The sequence below is a fragment of the Prunus mume genome, linkage group LG4, assembly GCF_029339155.1.
Source record: "Prunus mume cultivar Tortuosa linkage group LG4, ASM2933915v1, whole genome shotgun sequence".
Classification (NCBI taxonomy): Eukaryota; Viridiplantae; Streptophyta; class Magnoliopsida; order Rosales; family Rosaceae; genus Prunus; species Prunus mume.
This window is the reverse complement of record NC_142701.1, coordinates 25,825,651-25,832,593: the sequence shown is the minus strand read 5'-3', so window position 1 is coordinate 25,832,593 and position 6,943 is coordinate 25,825,651.

Below are 6,943 nucleotides of genomic sequence, written 5' to 3'. Positions count from 1 at the left end.
GTCTAACCTAATTTACTTCACAAAATACTTTAACTACTCTAATAATATAAACAAGAAATTAAACAAGTAGCATATTCACGTAAATTTTGAAAGAGTGATTTAATTAACAACGAAATTAAAAGACAAAACAAGTAGAAAATCATGAAACACAAAGATGAGAAATTCAAATTGATACAAGAACTAGGACAATGAATTCACTACTAGTAATCCGATATAACCTCTTATTCAGCTACCTATTAACTAACCATTTAATGTCGTTGCTTAGTTTTCATTTTTCATGAATTATCCTATGGTATTTAGGCTAAATCGTATATTCCTACATGCAATTCGCATATGGTATTTAGGTCAAATATCAACACATAGAAACTCATTAAGATAAGTGAAAACCTCCAACAAGCATGTAAACCCTAAGAGTATGGTATTTACCTTAGATGAATTATAAATCTTAATCACAAGAAGCAAGCCTCAAATTAAGTATGGTATTTACTCTAATTTGCATCAGATTAACTCAATTAAAAGTCTAGATGGTGATCAAGCATCAAGATAATCAACCAAGTTATTAAGCATAGTGATTAAGAATCCAACATCAAACGGTAATCAATAGGTAGGTAAAATAAGAATACTATATTATCATACTAGGGTTACATCATATCCTAGCAAAAGAAAATTAGTTACACATAATCATAATTCAACATTAGCAAAAACATAAGGAAGAAAAAAATAAAACTTAGCCAATTGTGGTACTCTTTCAGCTTCTCCAATTTCTCCAAGTCTTTGCATAACCCCCAAAGGAGTTATTTTTCATGTTTAAATAAAACACCACACATCTATTCCAACCCTAGCTGGGCTTTACAGCAGCCCAAAATAAAATAAAACCTAATTAAAACATGAATCCAAAATGAGTATGTAATTGACTCCTCTTCCTACTTTGACTAGGATAACAAGTCAGTTACTTTGTACGCACGTTTGAGATCATTCTCCTTTAAGAAAATTCGGAAAATATGTAAATTGTAGTTCTTTGTCTTATCTTTCCAGTCATATATGGCATGCCTTGAGGAAAAATCATGAAAGTATTCAAATAATCATTCTTCCACAGCAGCACAGTTTTGACGGGATTGCACCTTATGTAGACTTAACTTCAAAGACTGCTCTCATTGGCTACTCCAAAAATTCTAGAAAACTTCCACAATCATCTTCAAGATCTTAGTTTTCATCTCCAACTGGTCTTGTAAAAAAACTCCACCAAAAAGTCATATTTCAATTGAAAACCAATTACTTGCTCCGGAAAGTTGAAAATTGAGAAAATAAAGTAATAAGTCCTTTTTAAATCCAATTCTCCCTACAAAAACTAAGTATAAAGAGTACATATTAATGTGTAGTTTTCCTAATTCTACTTGGACTTAGTTTTCCTATGATTATTAGCTAGCTATACTGCATGATTCCTTCATGTTAACTGGATTCTTATTAGTTAATTTGTTTTCCTAATAAACATAAAATTCCTTCTTGTTAAAGTCTCATTAGCTAATTTACTTTCCTATTTCTTAAAGAACTTACTAAAAAGGGTTTTGCAATAAATAAAACTCAGCTCCACTTGATTATGCATATCAAATTTCACTTTGAATGTGATTCCTTCCCCTTCCCCGTTTTGCGTTTATCTCCTATGATGGAAGTGTTTACTCTAAGTTCTCTAAACCTACGCTGAGAACCATAATTGGTCAACAAGTCGACTTTCGTTTGGTGTGCGTCTCTAGTAATAAAAATTCTACGACTTAGTTTGGAATGGATAACTTGCGTTCCAAGTTACTGATTTCTACAAACAAGCGATTGTGAATTTGGGTGAGAATATCTCCCAAGTAAGTTCTTTTCTTGCCTCAGACTGGTGAGGACTTCATAACCAATGGACTTTTGCCCAATCTCAAATAAAGAGGTTGTTCATAATGGTTAATGGAATTTTCTTTTTCCTTTTTACAAACTATAACAATAAATGCTCATGCTAGAGAGATGAAGAGACGCTACGATGGAAGGTTCGATCCAGCCGGACTGGAAATGCCTGACACTTGACGCTAGGTTTCAATCAAATTGATGCCAAAGGTTGATTATGGCGAGCTTCAATGTACCTCAAGCTTTTGTGAAGCTTTTTGAGTGCGTTATGTCTTTTAGGACTTCGTGAGAGATCGCGTGAATTTTGTTGAGGTTTTCCATATTTGGAGATGCAAGCTCAAGCTTTTCCTTGATTTTTTTTTTAACTAAATTTGTAGAGAGAAATCTCGTTTTGAATGACTTACTTAAGTCCGAGCTTGCCTCCGTTTTACTTGAAATTCAAGTGGGCTTGTTGGTTGATTTTGAGTTGTCTATTTGACTGATGGTTTCCTTGTGTAAGATTTTTGTTGGATTGGATGTTGAATGTTATTCTGTTGTCCTTCAGCCTTGTTCACTCCTTCTTGTATTTATAGTAAAATGTCTTGTTCCTGGAGTCCAGGGTGATTCCTACCATGTTTAATATTGGTGCGGCAAATCTTTTCAACAAGATATCTCCCTTTTTTTTTCTTTTTTAATGGAAAGAAAGAGAATAGGATTTATCATCAGTAGATAGGCTCTCAAATAGGCAATCACTTCCCTGTTTTTCTTGAAAAAGAACCTAATCTCTTTTCCCAATTTCAACTGCCCTTTGTGAGATTTCATCCTTGATGGTTAGTTTGATTTCTTTTCTAGTTTCATTCTCCTCCGGTGCCGCGTAGCTTCTTAGTCTCTTTGGGAGAATTACCTTCTCAGAGATAGAAGAAAAAATCTCTGAATATATATGTAAGAGGGATTTTGATCTTGATTTCATGAGTTGATGACATAAATTTTTCAATTCTACTTTTCTATTGACTTTTCCTTTATCTCATGATGTCACGTTTGTTTCCTTCGGGTCCCCCTAATTTACTTTTTATTTCTTAAGACTGGAGTTTTGCCAGAGTTAGTTTTGTTTGCTTTGATAAGCTTTGGGTCTCTTCGGATTCTTGGGCTTCCATCTTCCCTATTGCTCAAGACCAAATTGCTTTGATTTCATTGTAGCCTTATTGGACCTCTGAAGTCAATAATTTAGGCCCAAACAGAATGATATAGCCATAATTGTAACAAGACTCCTAATAAAACTTTTGGGAATAAACTTATTTAGTGAATCAATTGAACCAATGCAATTTTCTATCTTTAACCTTTTCCCCTACAAGCATAAAACACAAACTAAATGCTTATTAGCAAACACAAAATCAATGAAAAGTGAAAGTCATTGATTAACCATTGTCGACAGAAAAATATGAATTAATAATAACAATTACACATTCAAAACTAATCTTTGTTCTTATTAGCCTTAAATTAAATACAAATTTATAAATAAACCCAATCCTAGACATGTATTTATAAAAAAATCCAAGCACTATTTAAACATAGAAACACACCCAAAATCAACTCCAAAGTCAACTTTTTGAGTGTGTTTATAAATGGGTTTTGAGTGTGTGTAATCAACCTCCATTTTGGGTGTTTTAGTGAAACTCCCTAAATTAAAACCCTTAATGAAGAACCAGAACTTTTGTGATTAATCAGAAACATTCAAACTGAATATGCAACAACAAAGATCATTGAATGCTCCTATTCATCTAGCATGTATTTTGCAACCAAAACATATTTCAGAAGCAATAAAACAGATTAATTGATGCAGCGAGTCTATCAAATACATACATGGACCATTGGGATCACGTTCATGCATGAGGAAAATCTTAATAACCTATATTAAATAAGTGTCTCTTCGTATGTGGGAGTTATCTTAAGTTAATGAATAAAGTTATGGAGAGTCTTTTCATCTTTGTGAGTTATAGGGAGATTTAATGTGAAGTTGTCATTGGGAGGGAAGTTGGGATATGAAAGGTTTATGGGGAGTTATGAGGAGTTATCTCAATCTTTGATTGAGAGACTCTTATAAATAATACATGAATTTGTAAGAAAGGGGCAGTTGATGTTTGTTTATTGAATGAAGATTGAGATTTTTCTTTCATCTATTTACTCTTTTCCTAGGTATTCTCATAATTAGCAGATTAGAGTTTTAATTTCGGGTATTCTTAGAATCAACGGAGTTAAGTTTGCTCAAAATTATCTTTTGTTCTTGTTCCGTTGCATTAGTTGGTATCATAGAGCGGGCTTTTGACCTGCACTATGAAATCTTGGTGCCCAAAAAAAAAGAAGAAAAAAAAAAGGAAGGACGGTCTAGCTCTATGGCTCCAAGAGGCAGAGGACTCGGTGATAGGTAAAATGTTGAGGATGCAAGGTATGCACGTTTGGAGGAACAAATCCAGCAATTTGAGGAAGCGCTTTGACATGATTGTGGAACAAATTGCTACACTAAATATTGAGAACCGTTCTCAAAGTAGTCATGGAGAGGAGGAAGAACGTTATGAAAGTGAAGAGACTGAAAATCCATTTGGGAATCATAGACAGAGAAGACATGTTCCTCCACGAGATCATGGACGATGGGAGTTGGGTTTCACACTTGAAATTCCATAATTTAAAGGATGTTTGCAACAAGAAGAATTCTTAGATTGGCTTGTTGCAGTTGAAGAAGTTTTGGATTTCAAAGATGTGCCACAAGACAAGCAAGTTCCCTTAGTGGTTATTCGATTTCGAGGCAAAGCGGCTGCGTGGTGGCAGCAACTAAAGCAAACTCGAGTCCGAAAAGGAAAGCAGAAAATTGATTCTTGGGAAAAATTGCTAAAGTATATGCGACCCACCTTCATTCCACACAATTATTCCAGTCAACAACTCTAGAACTTGCACCAAGGTTCTCACTTTGTCGATGAATACACAACAGAGTTTCATCAATTGATTGCCCGTATTGAATTTGGGAGAGTCTGAAGATCAGTTGGTATCTCGCTATATTAGAGGTATAAGAATTCAATTATTCCAGTCAACACCTGCTTGTAGTCTCCTATTCCCCGACGGCGCTATCTCAATGTCAGTGGCTCACAACAAAAATAAATTGCTTCACTTGCCTCTATACTCACTCCAAGCGGGTTTAATGCATCAACTGAAATTGCTAGTGTAATATAGTATTCGATAATGTAACTTCTTCAAATCTATATTTCCCACGGATCCATGCCATTCTTCTTAGTATACCTGACAAATCGGGAGGTGTAGCTGCAATAGCACCAGTTTTTATGTCTGTTGGCTTTACCTTTCTTTAAAAGACTTTTCAGAAATCTAGTTGGTCCAACCAAGAAAGATGGGAATCTTTGGGCGTATGAACTTCCTCAAAGTATTTAAACGACTATAGCAGAAAGGATGGGCGAAATCATTTGGTTCTAAAACATGCAGTCTATGCTCTAATACCATATGTAAACCATAGTGACTGCATATAATAGAACACTTGTCTTTTGGTCTTCCAAGAGAGCTGTCAAAATATCAAGTATGTACAAGTATTCTTCTCCTCAATATGATCCCTTATGCACTGATTCTAAATGGGGTGAATCCTTTAGTGTAGGTTGGGGTTGATCGTTTGAGCAGGGGCACTTGTATTTATATGCATCTACCTAAGGCCTCGTTTGGTTCATGGAATAAATTTGAGGGAAAATTATTTCCCATGTCATTTTTCAAGAGATGGGAAATGGAAGATTCCTTTCCCACATTTGGTAATGTTGGGAAAGTAACCAAGAGACAACACTTTATTTCCTCTTCCATGTTTGTTTTGAGTAGGAATGGAAAATAAAGTTTGTATAAATTTTCAATTATACCCATATTAAATTAAATAAATTAAGAATGCATTTAATGATATATTGTAATTCTAAATTGTAATGGGGACAAAATTTTCATGAAAAATTTGTATTTAATGTTAGTTCATTTCCCCAAACTTTCCCATGAGAAGAGAAAACAAAACCCAAGTTGGGAGGATGACTTTACTTTCCCCCCTACTTTCCCATGGGCTAGGCAATGATTTCTCATGCCTAGACTTACCAAATATGGGAAAATAATTGATTTTCCATCCCCAAGTCTCCTTTTTCCCATGAACCAAACGGCCCGTAAGAGTCTATCCCATCAAGAAACTCTTAAGCAGACCTTATTACATTAGAAGAATAATACCCTAATCCACATTAAATAAGGAACCCTTTTAGTCTTGGTATTACACTAATAACACACTTAGACAAAGACTAAAAGTCTAGGCTACAGCTAAGCTCCTAATCAACATAAAGTACCAATCTTTATTTGATTAGAAGACCACATTAAGTGGTTCGAGACAATATAACGTCTTATATATCTTTCTCACATAATTGGAAAAGAAAGTCTTTTATAATAATAGTAAAGATTTTATTTGACAAGATTAGTTAAAATGGAAGTTATGAAGCCGCGATAATGTAATTGAAACCACCCCATAAGCCTTAGAGATTTTGGTTCCAATTTGTATGTTAAAAGAAATAGGTGAAACCAACCTTGCCAATTTGCTCAAAAAGGTAAATTAATTGAACTTTTGTGCTTAAATTTACCAAGAAAATAAAGTAAAATGAAAGAACAAGGCATAAATTTCGTGCAAGTATTTCTAATATAAAATCTCAAATCTCAAATTCTGAATCCTATTTAAAGGAATGACATGTTAAACACCAACAAAAATATCCGTACTCAAGGACTGGTGGGGTATATATTCTACCAAATTATATTATATAAAATATTTATTTTGTCATGAAACAAGGTGGTTGGCAGGTTGCCATATGCACTTACTTTAATTAAGTTTTACTTTTTTCTGTACAATACTTTAATTAAATTATTACTTGACTCGATTAACAAAAAGTTACTTTAATTAAAAATATAGGGAGCTTTTACTTGTAGTACTCCGTTTAAAAAAATTCTGCAAAAAAACCCAAACATAAAGGAAAAAAACTCTTTAAGATAACAGAATACCCCAAATAGAAAAAATGTTTAT